The sequence below is a fragment of the Dama dama genome, chromosome 8 (assembly GCF_033118175.1).
Source record: "Dama dama isolate Ldn47 chromosome 8, ASM3311817v1, whole genome shotgun sequence".
NCBI lineage: Eukaryota > Metazoa > Chordata > Mammalia > Artiodactyla > Cervidae > Dama > Dama dama.
This window is the reverse complement of record NC_083688.1, coordinates 67,155-85,508: the sequence shown is the minus strand read 5'-3', so window position 1 is coordinate 85,508 and position 18,354 is coordinate 67,155. Positions and strand designations below refer to the sequence as shown.

The 18,354-nt window shown below is 49.2% G+C and overlaps 1 pseudogene; it reads right to left on the bottom strand.

Annotated features, from left to right (window-relative positions):
* The window catches only part of LOC133061033 (histone-lysine N-methyltransferase PRDM9-like), a 43,806-nt pseudogene that overhangs the window by 9,425 nt on the left and 16,027 nt on the right, over positions 1-18,354 (bottom strand).

Here is an 18,354-nt window from a genome sequence, read left to right as displayed (position 1 = left end):
AATCTTATAGGATACCACCATCGGGGGGACATATTGATTAAAGTTCTAAGTTGATTCTGTTTGGAGAGAGATCAGGGAAGGCCTTCTACCTGTGTCACAGAAATTAGGGAGTAGTCTAATATAGCAAGCATCAGAAGGACAGAGATCATCTTTAAGGTGAGTGCCAGGGTAGCTTTTCGAAATCCCTGAAGTCCTGATCTGTCTTGCTTGTCAGGTCTTCTCCTCATGACCTTTTTTCATGGGTGGGATCTCGTGTGCTGGCTCCCAGCACTGTCCTGCATAGAGAAGAGAGGCGGGGAACCAAGACATATTTTTGAATTAGCTCTTCCAGTTTATCGTGGCCTAGGTGGGTCACTTGGTATGTTTGGCTTACCAGAATGGGTGCCAGCTCCTCTGGTACCAATAATTTGCCATTTGGCAATTCTCACCATACCTTTGCAGTCTTGATGGCCCCTTCCACTTTGGCTAGTTGGTTTTGGGTTTCAGTGTATTTTGGAGACTCCAGGGTTAGCTCAAGCAGCTCCGCCAATATGAGAGCTTTAATAGGGGCCTCACTTGTCACCCCCAAGCCCTTGGTTGCTTGTTTAGTGGTCTCATCTGCCAGTCTGATCCCTGAGCCCGGGGGGCATCCTCCTTTTGATGTCCTCAGCAGTCGTGTATGACTGCAACCTTTCTGGTTCCCAGGCAGCATCTAATAGGGTCTTAATTTCTTCCTTATTTTTAATATCTTTTCCACTAGCTGTCAAAAGGCCTCTCTCCTTATACACAGCCCCGTGTACATGTAGTGTGGCAAAAGCCTACCTGGAGTCTGTGTAAATGTTTGTCTTCTTACCTTTTGACAGCTGGAGGGCCCGGATTAGAGCATGTAGTTCAGCCTGTTGAGCAGACCAGTGTGATGGCAGAGAGCTAGCCCCAACGATGGTTTCTTCCATGACTGCTGCACATCCTGACAGTCGTTGTCCTTGTTTCACCAGGCTGGTGCCATTGGTGTACAGGACTCAATCTGGGTCCAGGACTGGCTGGTCTCTCAAGTCAGGTCTGCTGGCATAGGCTTCTTCTAGGGTTTCCTTGCAATCATGTGAGGGTCCACCTTCTCCCACAGGAAGGATAGTGGCCAGATTCAGGGCCTGACAAGGCTCAATATTAACATGGGGGTTCTCACATAACAGTCCATGGTACTGAGTAATCTGGGATGTCGACAGCCATTTATGGGGGTCCCCTCGCAGGAGAGTGTTGACCTCATGTGAGACTTTTACAATCAAATCTTGGCCCAAAGTCAGCTTGGTTGCCTCCCAGACCAGTAAGGCAACTGCAGCAACTGCCCATAAGCATCCTGGCCACCCAGCGGCAACGTTGTCCAGCCGTTTCGAGAGAAGCCACAGGTCTGTCCTGCGTCCCCATAGTCTGGGACAACACTCCCGTAGCTGCCTTGTCCTTTTCAGTCATGTAAAGAGTAAATGGCTTAGCAAGGTCTGGCAGGCCCAAGGCAGGCCTGATGTAATTGTACCAGGTTTGAGTTCTGTTACCACTGGGACATGTTTTGCAAGCCTGGGGGTGTTGTCTTCTGCCCAGACCTCAGGGAATTGTTGTGTTAACTCTCTCTCTCTCTCTCTCGAATGTTTAGCCCTTCCAGGAGATTGTGCAACCTCCATTCGTCTGGAGGGGTTACCAAGAGGAAGAGTAAATGGGTGGTTGAGCTCACTTGAAGAGTGGGCCTTTTGTGGGGTGGGGGGGAAGGTCACTTGTGCCCCCAATTTAGACAGCAAGTCTCTTCCCAACAAAGGTACTGGGCATTCAGGGATGTATAAAAATTCATGAGTCACTGGGTGTCCCCCCATCTGACATTTTTGGGGTAGTCTAGAGACAAAGCCTGCATTTATCACCATCTGAGACCCAGCAGCCTCTGGATCTATTGGCGTATAAAGTCTACAGGCCTCGCACAGTCTTTCGTAGAATTCAGAGGGTGATTTGCTTTCCCTTTGAATCGCTTCGGGGGTTTTGCCATACTCATAGGTTTTGGGCTCCCCCCGCCCTTGAGGCCTCGTAAAATACCCACCAGATATCTCTCCAGGCGGCCCCTCCCTTCCTCTGTGTCACAGCCCCAGTTGGGCTTCTCACCGGGGGCGGCTGGTTCTCACACCGCTGCGGGTTTGAGGACCCTCCCTTCCTCGGTGTCACAGCCCCAGTTGGGCCTCTCACCGGGGGCGGCTGGTTCTCCCACCGCTGCGGGTTTGCAGGACCCTCAGGTGCCATTTCTCTGAACCATTTTCTGGCCTCATTTAAGATCCTGTGTCTGTCCTCAGGGCTGAGAAGGGAGACTAGGAGTTGGATTATGTCACCCCATATAGGGCGGTGGGTTCGAACAATAGTCTCCATTGGCCTAATCATGGCTGTGGCTCCCCCGAGTATGGTGGAGTGTGTCTCTGCCAGTTTAATATATCCGTAGAGGAAAATGGCTGGTAATAATAGGCTACGGGGGGCGGATGGTAGTGCCCACATGCGTCCTGACCCGGAGGCTGCTGTAGCTCTCTGAGGGGCATCTGTAGTGGGGTTATTTCCCCCTGTTCCTTGGAGGCAAGCAGCCTCTAATTCCTGTGTTTTCTTCCCCCTCCCCATCAGTACTCACCGGGAGAGGTGGATGCAGTCGAGGAGGTCCAGCTGAGGTGGAATTCTGGGGGCGTTGACCAGAGGTCTCCATCGCTGGGATCGGAGCCTGCCGAGGTGGCAGCTCTACAATCTCCAGGAGAACTGGCGGAGGAGCAGCAGCTGCTGCAGGAACTTCACCTGGCCCTGGATCGGGCATTAGGCGGCCTCCAGTCCTGGTGGAACACTGGGCGGCGGGCCCGTCATCATTCAGTATGGGGGAGGGGTCAGGCCATCCCAGTCCAAATCGTGTAGAATTTCCTTTTTTATCATCAGTCATTTTTTGTCCCATTAATATTTTTCCTTTTTCCTTCTGGATACAGAACCTTGTCCAAGTAGGAGGGTCTTGAGCTAACCCTGCTGCTGCTGCTGCTGCTAAGTCACTTCAGTCGTGTCCAACTGTGTGCGACCCCACAGATCGCAGCCCACAAAGCTTCCCCGTCCCTGAGATTCTCCAGGCAAGAACACTGGAGTGGGTTGCCATTTCCTTCTCCAATGCATGAAAGTGAAAAGTGAAAGTGAAGTTGCTCAGTCATGTCCGACTCTTAGCGACCCCATGGACTGCAGCCTACCAGGCTCCTCCGTCCGTGGGATTTTCCAGGCAAGAGTACTGGAGTGGGGTGCCATTGCCTTCTCCTGAGCTAACTCTAGCCATGAGTCAATATATGGATACTGATCCGGGTGTCCTGGCTCCCCTGTGACTACCGTATAGACTTCTTCCACTATTTTTAAGTTCATGGTGTTCTCTGGTGGCCATCCTACTCCCATAGGGGGCCATTCGACCTCACAGAGTATGTGGAGGTGGTTAGGTGTCATCTTCACCCCATAGTCTCCTCCAAATCCCTTCTTTAAATTTTTAATCATGCACTCCAATACAGTTGCCTCAGATTCACTTCCCCCCTATCTTGCTTACCTTCTCAGACCTTCTTCTACTTTTCCTTTTCGTTCTGCCTATGAAGTTCTCAGTACCCTATGTACTTCTGATATTTCCACTCAATGAAACACTTAAATTGCCATTCCACCTCCTTCCTAATTGGGGTGAGAAGAGCCTTACCTGCCAGATCCCAGAGGCAGAGGGGGATAGGTGTGTCTTCACCTGCCGGTCAGCATGGCTGAACCAGAACACCATGTGGCCCAAGACTGTTTCTCCCTTAACTTTTAAAGTGCATTCTGCCTTGGTGGGCTTGATCAGGTACGGATGAAGACACAGATGGGTTGAATATCCCATGTCCCAGGCAGTCTCCAGAAAAGCCAATTTGTACTAACTTATGTATCCCCCTCCTTCTAGCCTGACAATCCTGAAGGGGTCAAGCATTTCTCAGCAGACGGGACCTCTCCCGGGGTGGGGGGCAGAGTGCGAGCACACAAGGACCCAGTGTCTCCTAACCCCCCCGGCGATCGTGCGGGAATAATTTTCCCCAAGAGGACGTGGACACGCCTCCTAATGATCTTCACAGGTTTCCCTCCTAAGCCCTAACATGCTCATCGACCTGTTTACCAAGCAATCACTGCCACCTGCCTATTCCAGGCTCCTGTGGGTCTGAGCCCCTTCCAGTCCCTCCTAGGGCAGTGATCAGGCCCTGCCAGGGGGATTCCTCCTCTTCCGAGTGCTCAGTTCCCCTGCTGCCGAACACTACCTGCTAACGTAAAAGGTCCGGGCGTTGAGAAGCAGAATCCTTCCAGAAAGGCAAGGCGCCTTCTCCCTTCTAGAAGATTCAAGCTGCAAGGACTCGGAGTAGTCCCCAATGGGACTTGGCTCCTCAAAGTGAGGAGTTTCCCGGCCAATGCACCAAATGTTGTAGCCACACACTCCGGGAAACAAACACAATCAGAAGGACAATGCAGATAGTGGAGTGCAGCAAGGCAGAGTCTCCTCTTAGCCAAGGACTCCAACCAGTTTTTTGTGGAAACCTTATATACCCTAAGGGTACGTGGTCAAACCCCCCTCCCCAAATTCTGTGAAACTAGTCTGAGCAAAGGAAAAGAAAGATACAATCAAAGTTAACCCATGATTCTTATGTCTTAAGTCTAGGTAGTTAACAGTGGACGATTATCAATAGGCCTGTGGTCATACCCCAATAATCATAATAGAATTTGTGATTCTATTCAGTTACATAGATAATTAGGGTATTCTTTTAGGCAATGGGAGAGTCTAGGTACAAGCCCTGGGGCTCTTCCATGGTGGTGGTGGTAGTGGGGGTGGGGGGTGTCTTGTTTTCCAGTTGGAATGTCGTTTCCATAGATACTGGGCATATAGCTCAAAGTCCACAGCCCAGCCCAAGATGGAGTCCTGCTTTCGAGATGAAGCCTGTTCTGTCTGTTTCCTCCTTCAATGCGAGAGATTCAGACTTGATCCCTGAGTTGGGAAGATGCCCTGGAGAAGGAAATGGCAACCCACTCCAGTATTCTTTCCTGGAAAATTCCATGGACAGCGGAGACTAGCAGGCTACAGTCTATCGGGTCGCAAAAAGTCAGACACGACTGAGCGACTGAGCACAGTGATGAGTGAGGGGGTGTCCTTCCAGGTGCTGAGTCATGCATAGCTGGACACATCATGTTCTTATTCAGGGTCTCATCCCACGTAAGTCATTATGGAGTGTTGAGGAGGGTTCCTTGTGCTATGCAGTGGGTCCTTGTGGATGGTTTTTATAAAGAGTAGTGTGTGTATGTTAATCTGAACCAGCTCATTTCTCCCTGTCCTCTGCTTTTCCTCCTTGGGAACTGTAAGCTTCTTCTTGGGAACCATGTCTGTGAGGCCATTTCTCTTTGGTAAAGAAGTTCATGTGTCTCCATTTTTAGATTCCCCCTAGAAGTGATGCCATATGATTCTTGTGTTGCTCTTTCTCCCCTACTTTACTTAGAATGATCACCTCTACTTTCCTCCCTGTAGCTGGAAACGTCATTATTTGATCCCTTTTAATGGCTGAATAATACTGTATTATGTCTAGGTGCCCCATCTTCTTTATCTGTTCATCTGTGTTCTGCTCTCAGATTGCTGCTGTGTCCTGAGCACCTTTTCAAGTGCTTAATGGCCATCTGTATGCCATCTTCATGAAATGTCCATTGAGATCTTTGGCCCATTTCTTATTGGGTATTTTTGTTTTTTGATATTGATCTGCTTGAGCTGTCTGTATGTTTTGGAGATGAATTCTTTGTGGGGATCTTTGTTTGAAATATTTTTCCTATTCTGAGTGTTGTCTTTTTCTTTTATTTAGGGTTTCCTTAGCTGTGAAAATTCTGCTAAGGTTAATTACATCCCTTTGGCCTATTTTTATTTATTGTTACTCTTAAGATGTGGATCCCAATAGAACTTGCTGTTGTGATTTACAACAAAGCATTTTCTGCCTATGTTTTCCTCAAGGGTTTAGAGTGTCCTCACATTGAGATCTGTAAACTATTTAGAGTTTATTTGTGTGTAGGGTGTTAGGGAGTGAGAAGTGGACTGTTTCCTGCTGTGTCAGCAAACAAGGATGTCAGAGTCACCAGCAATTGCAGCCCTCCAGTGAGCCAGGGAGCCCTCGGGGCCCTCAGGAAGGAGAGGCATCTCTGCTCTCTAGCAGCCGTCAGACTGCAGACGCTCTAAGGCGAGCCCTGAGGAAAGGAAGCTCAGGACGTGAAAACAGGACGCTGGCCCCAGACAGGTGAGGCGCACCTGAAAGGAGTGATTTCAGGGAGCGCGGACTCCGGCATCTTCCCGCACCCAGAAGAGCACTAAATCCCTTCACTCAGGATATCTGGCTTTCTTTAGCAATAGTCTTGATGTTCAGACCACCTGCCCTTCGTTACAGAGTTCTGTGTAACCTGGCTCCTCCCTTCACCTCCTGGGAGCAGTTCCCTCAGGGTTACCCGAGATGGTGTCTCCTGGGCTTGAAATTCTAAAAGTTCCCAATGAATAAAACATAACTCAACTTTTAGGTTGTGAATATTTTTTAAGTTGACAGGAATATTGTAATTTTGTTCCCATTTTCGTTGTTTAAGGAACCTTCACACTGTCTCCATGGGTTTCCCAGGCGGCGCTAGAGGTAAAAAGCCCACCTGCCAACACAGGAAACGTAAGAGACATGGATTCAATCTCTGGTTGGGGAAGATCCCCTGGAGGGGGGCGTGGCAACCCACTCCAGTATTCCTGCCTGGGGAATCCCATGGGTTACAGTCCACAGGACCGGAAAGAGTCAGACACGGCTGAAGTGACTTAGCACGCACGCAGTTTCCACAGTGGCTGTTTCCGGTTTACATTCCAGCATCGATGGAGGAGGGTTCTCATTTCTCCACGCCCGCTCCAGCCTTGGCTCTTTGAGTGTTTGACAAAGGCCATTCTGACCAGTGTGAGGTGATACCTCATTGTAGTTTTGATTTGGATTTCTCTAATATTTAGCAAGATTGACATCATTTCCTGTGATTTTTTAAAAAGGTATGAGTGAAACTTCTTGCAATTGACTCTTAAACATTTTGATAAACGTCTTGATAAACGTTTTGATAAACGCTCCTAGAACATTCCTTGAAAGCGGGTGTTGTTTAGTCACAACCCCATGGGCCTTCTGAATATTAAGTGCCCATCAGCACAGCTGTCGACGTTGTCGCTATGGAAAACGGCCACAAGGAGGCAGCATTTTTCACACACCCCCTCTCCCCTTTTTGCTTTCTGTGCAATTTCATTTTGATCTTACATTGGAACAGAGCTGATGTCCAGTGTTGTGTTTGTATAAGGTGTACAGGAACTTAATTCAGCCACGCATAAATGCATATCTATTCTTTTCCAGGGTTTTCTTCCCATATACAGCAGATCCTAAAAAGTAGTGAGAAGCAAGAGTCAGAGAAGAGAATTAAGATGCAGCAAGAGGTGTTGGAGGTGTTGGAAACAAGTGGAAAACCCAAGAAATGTAATCCTGTAGAAGCAGGGCTCTACAAATTTAAAGCATGGAAACTGGATTCTGGAATTCTTTACAGTGGGCACATTTTTCCTAAGAAACTGCCAGAGAAGCCACCCACCTTGCCTATTGGCTTTGATTTTGAATGGAGAAAAGAATCAAACAGCAAGAAGCAAAGAGGGTATTGCAGGATAAACACTTTAAATTTATGCAAAGCCTTGCCCTTACCATATCTTGTTGGGTGTTGTGGGTGTTCCGGATAAGAAAGAAATTCCACTCACTGTCCCCAGGACAGTTTGGAAGAAAAGAATCCAAACCCACCCAAGAGGACGAGGATGAAGAGCAGACAGGAGTCATAAGAGCCCAACAATCACCCCAAGACAGGTACCTTTGAAGCCCAAAATCCCAGTGAGAACTATGGAAATGCGCCCTTTCTGTTTTATTACAAAAAAGTCACTTACAGAAGGAGAAGAAAATAAAACAGCTGCAGAAAGGGGAGGTGCCCAACTTCTAGGCACTTTCTTCGCCTCATTTTACCACCATTAACCTGCAGGAGAAGAACATGAAGAACACTGCTCAGGTTGAGCCTTCTGCATGGAGCCTGGCAGAAGAGGCACCTGAAGGCACAGACTTGGGTTCTCTCCGCGCGCCGGCGACAAAGAAGGCTCCTCCCGGTGTGATGGGCAGAGCAGCTCTGGTTCCCAGCTGGCGTCTGCAGCCGAGTTTGGTGGCGGGGTCGACTGGAGAACCCAGGTGGTACCCACCAGTCAAGGGCCGCTCACTCATGGTAGTTTGTGTGGCTTCCATCCTCCTCCAGAGAAGGCAATGGCACCCCACTCCAGTGTTCTTGCCTGGAGAATCCCAGGGACGGGGAGCCTGGTGGGCTGCTGTCTATGGGGTCGCACTGAGTCGGACACGACTGAAATGACTTCCCAACAGCAGCAGCAGCAGCAGCAGCATCCTCCTCTGTTTTATGTATAAGTCAGAATATATAGTTGACTTGGTTTGTAATTTATTCACTTGAAGTGTAATTTTTACTGCTTTTATCCTTCACTTTTTATATTTAAAAATAAAGATTCTTGATTTAGTTTATAGTTTATGTCTGATTCTTTCCTCTTCTCTGTGCAAAATGAATTTGGAGTTAAGGAGCCCTTTGCTGTGATGGGGGAGCCTTGTTAACTGCCCGACGAGGAAGACTTGACTGATGCGTCCCTCACCGAGGCTGTCTGCTGCTTCAGGCGAGGCCGCTGTTCAGGCACCTTCTGCCCTTGTTGGTGCTGACGATGAGGGAATGCTGAGCAGGACATGTTTTAAGTCCCCCTGTGACCTGGGCTTGAATCAATATGTTTGTCTTACTAAAAATTAACAAAGGCAGTTCCATACTCCTCTCCACAGTGATTCTCAGCAGTTACATCTCGTCAGCACCGTGAATGTTCTCTTTCCTCCATGTCTTCTCCACCGTTTTCCTTTGTAGACTGAGGATGGCCTTTCAAACAGCTGCAGTGTTCCTGCACTGTGGTTTTATTTGCACGTCTCTAACAATTCCTGGTGTGCAGCATGTTTTTTATGGGCTTTGATTTTAACTAGTGTGTGTGGAATTGACTGGAAATTTTCATCTTCACGGTCTACCTAGTTTTTGTTTTCAGTTAGCTACCCATGGAAACTTTTAAAGTGCCAGTATCATATACAGCCCAGCAGTCCTTGTGACTATGAAGTGTTTTTAAGTGTGGCAGTGAAATAAGAAATAGTTTTTTCTCTTTTGTCTTTTGAGTCCTTCTCTACTTTAACTGTTCCTGATCTACAGCCAGCATTGATAATTAAGTCTGCTTCTTTTCAGAAGACTAACCTGTTATGTAAGCTAATCCTGCACCTGTGTGTGTTTGTGTGTGTGTGTGTGTGTGTGTGTGTTAGTCACTCAGTCGTGTCTGACTCTTTGTGATCCCATGGACTGTAGCTCACCAGCCTCTTCCATGAAGTTCTCCAGGCAAGAATACTGGAGTGGGTTTCCATGCTCTTCTCCAGGGATATCCTACACCTATTGCCCTCTAACTCTGCATGAGCCATATTTCACATCTGCTGCTGCTGCTGTCACTTGTCGTGTCTGACTCTGTGGGACCCCATAGACTGCAGCCCACCAGGCTCCGCCGTCCCTGGGATTCTCCAGACAAGAACACTGGAGTGGGTTGCCATTTCCTTCTCCAATGCATGAAAGTGAAAAGTGAAAGTGAAGTCATTCAGTCGTGTAAGACTCCTAGCGACCCCATGGACTGCAGCCTACAAGGCTCCTCCATCCATGGGATTTTCCAGGCAAGAGTACTGGAGTGGGGTGCCATTGTCTTCTCTGTATTTCACATCTATTATCTTTTAATTTTATGCTAGTCACATCCTGATGCTTAACTTTATGGTACTCTCTCTGCAAACCTCCCCTTTTAATTTGTTTTCTCTTTTGCATTATGGAAAGAAAGCCTCAGTGCAATCTACAAAAGACAACGGCCCCAACTCCTGCGACTGCCTGCTGGACCCAAGTTACTGGGCTCTCTGATGCTAGCCTATTGACTATTTTGAAGCAATGCAAAAAGAAAGAATATAGGGTCCTTATATGTTTGCTCTTTATCTCCAACCTCTGACTGTGAGCCCCAGCTGTGTGATCCCCTTGATTCCCTATCAGGGGAGACACTATTCTTGAGGCACAAGTCTACTGTGTTCTCTCCTCGTCCATCTTATGGATTAAAGCCATCTTTCTAGTTCCTCCAAAAAACATTTCCACAAAGGTATAAGGTTCCTATGTTCTTGTTCCTTTTTGCATTGTTTCAAAACAGTCAATAGGTTAATCTTCTGAAAAGAAGGAAACAGTTATCAATGCAGACTGTAGATTAGGAACAGCTAAAGTAGAGAAGGAATCAAAAGGCCAAAGAGAAAAAACTTTCTTCTTATTTCACTGCAGCATAAACAATAGCTTTCAAGTTTCTGTAGTGGGAGATGGCCACAAGGAGACAGGATTTCTTCATGCCCTAGTCCTGTTACTACAGTAACCAGAGCCTTAGGGTGACTCCTAGTCCATGGTTTCTTCTGGCACATGCCGAAGCCTGTGGCTCATTAATCCTTGTTTTTCTTTTTTAAAGTTAGTGTTTACTTTTTTTGGAGGATAGTTGACTTACAGTGTTGTTTCTGTTGGTGGAGAGATTCTTCATCAGTTATCCCTATACACATTCTGATTCATCTTTGTTTTTTTCACATACACATTATAATAGAGTGTGTAGTACACCACCCTTTCTAAAGTAGGTCTGTGCCAATTCTATATTCTATATGTTTTTGTGAGGATAAATGAATCCCAACCTCCTAATTTATAACTTCTACCCACCAGTCTCCTTCTGTAACCATGTTTGTTTCCTGACTGTGCGTGTATTTCACTTTTATAAAATAGCTCATTGGGATCAGTTTCTCCTTCTGAAGTACTTCACTTACTATGATTGTTCTAGTTCTAGATTATCCCTGCAAATGGCATTATTTTTTCATGGCTGGAATCATATTCCATTCTATACATATATGATTTCTTTATTCATTCATCTGTCCATGTACATTATGGTTACTTCCATGTCTCAGCTGTTGTAAATGCTGCTGCAGTGCATGCTTGTGTGCATTCAGTTGCTACTTCTATCTTGTAAAACCCAGACAGTCCCCATAAGACACTCAGTCCCCTTTCCCCTCCCTCAGCCCCTGGCACCCACCATCCTGCTTTCTGTGTCTATGGAGCTGATTGTTCTAGGTGCCTTGTATGAGTGGACTCAAATATCATTTGTTCTTCAGTTTCTGCCTTATGTCACTGAGCATAATGTCTTCAGAGTCCATCCACACTGTAGCCTGTGTCAGAACTGCCTTCCTTTCAAGCTGGACAACATTCATTGTGTGGATAGACCACGTTCTGTTTGTCCATTCTTCTGTCGAGGGACACACAGATTATCTTCATTCATCTCTCACATCTTGTAGTATTTGTGGAATGAATTCAGAAAGTCCCATGATCTAAAAGTCATTCACCATTAACTACTTTATAAACTTTTTTATTTTGGAAACCATCAAAGCTCAGAAGAAAGGAAGAATGCATGTGAGCTTCACTTGTGTTTAGGAACGAGCACTTTAGGGTATTCATTTTATTCTGTGTGTGTGTGCTGTGCATGTGTGTGCGCCTGTTGGCGGACACATGCTGTTTGTGTGCACGGTGTAGGTGCACAGCGCTTGTGTGTGCAGTGTGTGTGTGTGTGTGCTGTGTGTGTGCTATGTGTGAGTGTGCTATGCGTGTGTGCTGTGTGTGTGTGTGTGCTATGTGTGTGTGTGTGCCTGCTGGTGACACGTGCTGTGTGTGTGCATGGTGTAGGTGCACAGTGCATATGTGTGTGGCCTGGTAGTGTGTGCGTGAGTGTGCGTGTGTGTGTGCTGTGTGTGTGTGTGCGCCTGCTGGTGACACGTGCTGTGTGTGTGCATGGTGTGGGTGCACAGCGCTTATGTGTGCGGCGTGGGAGTGTGTGTGTATGGTAATGGGTCATGGGCTGGGGGCTTGGGGCCCGAGGTGGGCAGGCGGGCACAGGTGGGAGCTCCCCGTAGGCGCTCTGCTCTGATAGCATCTATGCCCCACATCTGCCCACATTCTCTGTTTGGTGCTCTGTGGTCATCAACCCAGGCACGAAGTCACTTGACCAGGAGCCTAGGAGGTGTCAGGCCCACCCCTGCGGGGAAGCAGTACCTGAGCGCACTCCATCCCTAACTGACCAGCAGGATGGATGGACCCACTCTCCCTGCATACCCTGCAGGACTGTCCTGCCTGGGTGACCCAGGCAGCGCTTTCTGCTGGGAGCCCAGGACGCGGCAGCCGGGCCACTTCCAGTCTGTCCTCACAGGATGCTGGGCTGCGCTCCACCAGGTTCCTGGCTCTCCCTGGGCCCTGACCACCACATGGCCGCAGAACCTGCTCACAGTTTTGTTTTGCCAGCCGAAGTATTTAGTGACAAAGCTTTTGTTCCGTTTCCTGATGTGGGTGAAGTGTGGAGCCAGTGATGATTTCTTCTTCAAGAAAGGTCCGTCCCAGTTCTCACACGCGGGTGAGCCCCTGTCCAACGATGAGAGACTCGGGGGTGTGACCTGTGCCTCCTGGGAGCGCAGTCCTAGGAGACTTTGAACCTGGCCAAGTTCTGTCTACATGGTGGATTCAGACCTCTGCAAGTCCTGTCTACACTGATTATGTTTAGATGAGACCGTGTTCTTCTACAGTGAGGACATTCACACCTGGCCGGGTTCTCTGTGCGGCAGGACGTGGAGACCTGCCTAGAGACCCGGCCTGGCCTCTGTCCTGGAAAACTCCGTGCCTGTGTCTGAATGTCAGTGCTCAGAGGTCTGGGGTCTGGAGCTGAGGTGGGCTTCTCTGGGTAACCGTGGGGTTCCATGGCCCTCCCGGGGGTCAGTGCTGAGGCAGGGCTCTCAGTCTTTCCCTCTGACAGGTTCACCTCCCCAGGAATCATCGAGACACAGATAGGCTACCTGGTTATTGTCGTTCAGTCTCTAAGTCATGTCCAACTGTTTGTGACCACATGGACTGCAGCACGCCAAGCTTCCCTGTCCTCCACTATCTCCTGGTGTTTGCTCAAACTCACGGCCATTGAGTCGGTGATGCAATCCAACCATCTCATCCTCTATCGTCCCCTTCTCCTCCTGCCTTCAATCTTTCCCAGCATCCCAGCGTCTTTTCCAATGAGTCAGCTTTTCCCATCAGGTGGTCAAAATATTGGAGCTTCAGCTTCAGCGTCAGTCCGTCCAGTGAATATTCACAGTTGATTTCCTTTTGGATTGATTGGTTTGGTCTCCTTGCAGTCCAAGGGATTCTCAAGAGTCTTTGCCAACACCACAGTTCAAAAGCATCAGTTCTTCAGTGCTCAGCCTTCTTTATGGTCCAGCTCTCACATCCGTGCATGCCTACAGGACAAACTACAGCTTTGGCCATATGGGCCTGGCTTGTTTACACATTAGGGGCCTGCCGACCACAGCCATGGTGCCCTGACCAAGGGAATGTGTGACCCCAGGTAGGGGGGTCTGGGAACTGTGTCTCACCCCAACTGCGTGGGCCAGAATCATGTGCAGAGGGAGACCAGCTAAGAAAAAGAGGGAGACCAGCTAAGATAAAGGGAAGAATACATGTGAGCTTCACTTGACTTGTGTTTAGGAATCAATGCTTTACAGTATCATTTTATACAAGCCTGTGCCTATTTCCTCTTTACCCCTGAGCAGTTCCCCATCCCTGGGGCTCCTGGAGACTCCTCAGGTTAGCTACCTGGTAATTATTCCATTCACCAGCACCAGCATGGGGAGAAGGGAGCAGGTTTATCTGGGCAATTGATTGCAGGGCACATGGACCAGCAAAAAGCCAATGAGCAGCAGGTGAGGTTGCAAATATGCTCTCCTTCCAGTAGACGTCCATACTCAGTAGAGACCAGACCTGCCCCTCCTCTTCCAGCCCAGCATCTGGTGTGTTTTCACAGAATCTCAGTGGGACAACAAAATACCGAGACTGCCAGCATGAAGGTAGTGTGTTCAACATTATTATGACATCTGTAAAAACAGTTAATATCACACAGAACCAAAGGAAATGTGGGAGAGCAGGAGGGGGAACCTGGGTCCCCAGTGACACCCTCTCAGCAAAGCTGGGCCTGGGTCAGGCTTGGAGGGTGTGACCAAGAGTTTTCTGGACAGGATGCCACATTTAGAGGGCCTCCTGCAGTGTAGGTTTCAGGGCTATAGAGCAACTAAGTGCAGAGCATGGTGGCTGAGCTGATGGCTGTGGATCCTGCAGGCTGAATGCTGAACCCTGAATGTTGGAAGCTTGTCTGGAGTCACAGGACGTGCTTGCTCTCTCTGCTGAGATGATCACAGTGGGGACCCAGGTTCCCCCTCCTACTCTCTAGCAGCCATCAGACTGCAGCCACTCCCCACAGAGAGCCCTGAGGAAACTCAGGAAGGAAAAGACAGGATACTGACCCCAGATGATGAGGTGTGTATCAAAAGGAATAATTTCAATGAGATGACTCTCGCATCTTCCCATACATAAAAAGTGCTAGATTCCTTACCTTTAGATGCTGCCTGCATTTTTGAAATCCTAAAAGATTCTTGATGAAAAAACTTAACTCTCAACACCTAGATTATAAATATTTTTATGTCTACACATATGAAGTAGACACTTTCCAAAGAGCAACAAAAGAAGACAAATCTCAACATTTGGAACACTGGCACCAATGGTGGACACTTCCCAAAAGATGTAACTGATGCAGCAATTAGAACAGTCATCGCCCCTTTTCCCATAAGATTGTGGACTGGACACTGAGAGTGGTGAATTATTACAGGGAAGAACAAAATCTGACTGCATGTTGAATGTTTTACTCTAACCTTTGCTTCCTGTTGGTTTGTTTGCTACAGGGATGCTGTCCATACATAATGGCCTGCCTCAGGAAACCCCGCCCCTCTGCCTTTGTCCAGGACCTGTCCACCTGTGGATGGCTACAGGAAGGGAGAAAGTAACACATCTCCCTCTGAGAGTGGCCATTCCAGGAGATATTTGCCAGATGAATGGCCTTTTTACTTTACTTCATCACCTCCCAGCTCTGTGTTCTATAGAAGATACTGACATCTAGACCCTGACAAGATGGTTTCTTTGAGATGTTAGTCTGCTATCTTCTCAGTCTGCCGGCTTTCCAAGTAAAGTCATATTCCTTGCCTCAGCACCTCACCTCTGATTTATTGGCCTGTTGTGAAGCATGCAGAGAGAGCTTGGACTTGGTAACAATCCCACATGCCTTGCAGTCAAAAAATCAAAACATAAAATGGAAGCAATATTGTAACAAATTCAACAAAGACTCTGAAAATGGACCATATAAAAAGATCTGAAACCAAAAACCAAAAGGAACTCAGTGGTTGTCTGAAATACTTAAAAAGGAGTTTGTGCCCCTCTTGCCCATACCGCCTGAAGCCACACTGGACAGTTAGGCCCTGTCCATTCAGGACACCCTCTCCAGACCCCAGGTGGAGGTGCTCTGCCCCCAGCGCCCACCTGGGTCTCAGGAGTAGAAGAGACACAGCCTGGGGGGTCTCTTCTCTGGTCCAGGGGAGCATCACACCAGCCACCCTGTCTCCCTGCCCATAATAAATAAGGAGGGTTGTCGGCACCTGGGCAAGTGATGTTGTGGGCACCTGGACTGCCTCGTCCTTGTGATCTGATGTGAAGACAACACAGGAGAACCAGCCAAGAGGGATCCAGGCAGCAGTGAACCCCTCTTCACAGGGACCCTGTGAGACCCAAGACTCACTCTGCCCACTCTGCTCTGACTTTAGGGACCTGGCCTTTGTCATTCTCTGGGCAGGAGGTGGAAAGGACAACCCGGTCTCTCTTCCACATCCTGAGACCCAGGTGGGCACTGGGGGCAGCAGCACCTCCACCTGGGGTCCAGAGAGGGTGTCCTGAATGTAGAGGGCCTAACCGGTCAGTGAGGCCGGCCCTCGTCCACAGTGCACTGCCCTGCTGCAGGGTCTCGGGTTCCCTGGCATCCAGCTCGCCCTTCGCCAACCCCAGTTGGTGTCTTGGGACCCCCTTGCTGGCAGGCACCCAGGAGGTGAAAGCTGCATGCCCAGTGAGAAGGAGGAGAAGCCGGTGGGGCAGGGGTCCAGCATGCAGTCCAAGGCCCCTCTGCTCCCCCAAGAACACCCAGCCCCACCTGCCATGGCCTTTCTCCTTTTTAGTGTCTTTGTGGCTGATGTTGCCAGACACCTTCCTCTGGAAGAGAAGGCTCCATGACCATGGAAGGGGTGGAGGAGAGGAGGCGCTGTAGCCCTAAACCCAGGGAGCTTGAGGACTAACTTCCCTGAGCTCTGAACATATTGCCTGTTCAATCTGTACCAACAGAGGCTGAGATGCAGAGAGATCCTCTGTGGAAACACTTTTCACGTTCAACAAGAGGACCAACTGAGGCCAAGATCTGGGCAGATTCTCTGTGGAAACACCTTTCTGTCCAACAAGAGAGGATTTGTTAACTCACAGCTGAACCCCGAGACATGGGGCGTGCTGTAACTGTGGAGACTGCAGGGAACGTGTTTGAGAGGCTTTTTCCCGGGCGGCTCCCCTGAGGCCCCTGGAGTTACTGGACCCAGAGGCGGAGCACTTGTGCTTCTATCCTCACTGCGGGCCAGACGGTGCCCCCAACCACACAACCCTGCTCCCCCGCCTCCCTGAGTTCAAGAGAAACCCCCCAGCCATGAGGCCAAAGCACAGTCTTCTTGGTGAGCAGAGCAGAGGCTGGTGGGAAGCGGGGTGGAGGCTGAAAGCTTTTGTAGAAGAAAAAGATGCACGTGTGTTCCCGTGTGTGGTGGCCAGATGCTGCAGTAATTGGTGTTCCCCACACATTTATGGGTGGGTTTTAGTTCTGGAGAAGGCAATGGCAACCCACTCCAGTACTCTTGCCTGGAAAATCCCATGGGAGGAGCCTGGTAGGCTGCAGTCCATGGGGTTGCTAAGAGTCAGACACAACTGAGCAGCTTCACTTTCACTTTAATTTCTGTATTTTCTAAATTTCTTTTTTTTTTAACAGCTGCATATTATGAGAAAATTTTTGCAATCAACCACGAGAACTTACAAAATAAGATCTTTTTTTTTTCTTTCGCTAAAATGTTACAGTTTTCTCTTGGTGACAGATGAACCTCCTACTTTTAAATGTTCATTTAATCGGCTGCACTGGGTCTTAGTTGTGGCATGCAGGGTCTTCAGTTGCGGCATGTGGGATCTAGTGCCCTGACAAGGGATTGAACCTGGCCCCTGTGTTGGGAGCTCAGAGTCTTAGCCTCTGGACCAGCAGGGAATGCTGCAACCTCCTACTTAAAAAAAGATTATTTATTTATTTTTGGCTGTGCTGGGTCTTCGGTGCTGTGTGGGCTTTTCTCTGGTTGTGGGGCGTGGGGGCTGCTCTCTCGTTTCTGTGCTGAACTTTTCCCTTTGGTGGCTGCTCTGGTTGGGAAGCACGGGCTCTAGGCACTTGGGCTGCAGTAGTTGTGCATGGACTTAAGTTGCTCCATGGCGCGTGGGGTCTTCCCAGATCAGGGATTGAACCCGTGTCTCCTGCATTGGCAGGTGGATTCTTAAACCCAGCACCACTGAGGAAGTCATTCCCCTCCCTGCTTCCTGTCAACCTCCTACTTTAAAAAAAGACTAAAAACAACTTGTTTAGTAAGTTTTCAGGAGTCTGAGCTCTGAGGTCAGCGTCTGTGGTGTCATTCTCCCAAAGGCCTCAGACACCAGTTGCGCTCATGAGTCTGGCGACCAGGGCAGGTCTGGTGGCTGAAGACAGGCTTGGCCTCTGGAGCTCTGCCCTCACCGACTCACCCAGGGTCCCCGAGCCCCAACAGCCAAGCAGAGCTGTGCGTAGGCGGGGCTGGTACAGCCGTGGGGCCACTGTGGTCAGGGTGGAGCGTGCGGCAGAGGCAGCTGGCTGTCCGTCCCGTGACTGCTGGTGTCCTGTGTGCCCGTGCAGGGCAGTCACGGTGTCAGGTGAGGCCTGGCCACTGTCGTAGGGACAGGATGGGACCTCATACAGCTCACATCCCCACTCCCCATCCCCCAGCTCTGCTTCAGATCATGGCTTGTGGCTGCTAGCACCTCCCTGGGCTGGGAGGCTGTGCAAAGCACCAGCCCCCTTGTTCAAGGTCAGCTGAGACCCGCAGCTCTGGGGTCACACATCATCTGTGCCACCATCCAGGTCATCCCACTTCTGTGAGGGAGGGCCTGTGCGGGGCTGTGGGTGATGGGGGATTTGGGGGTGTT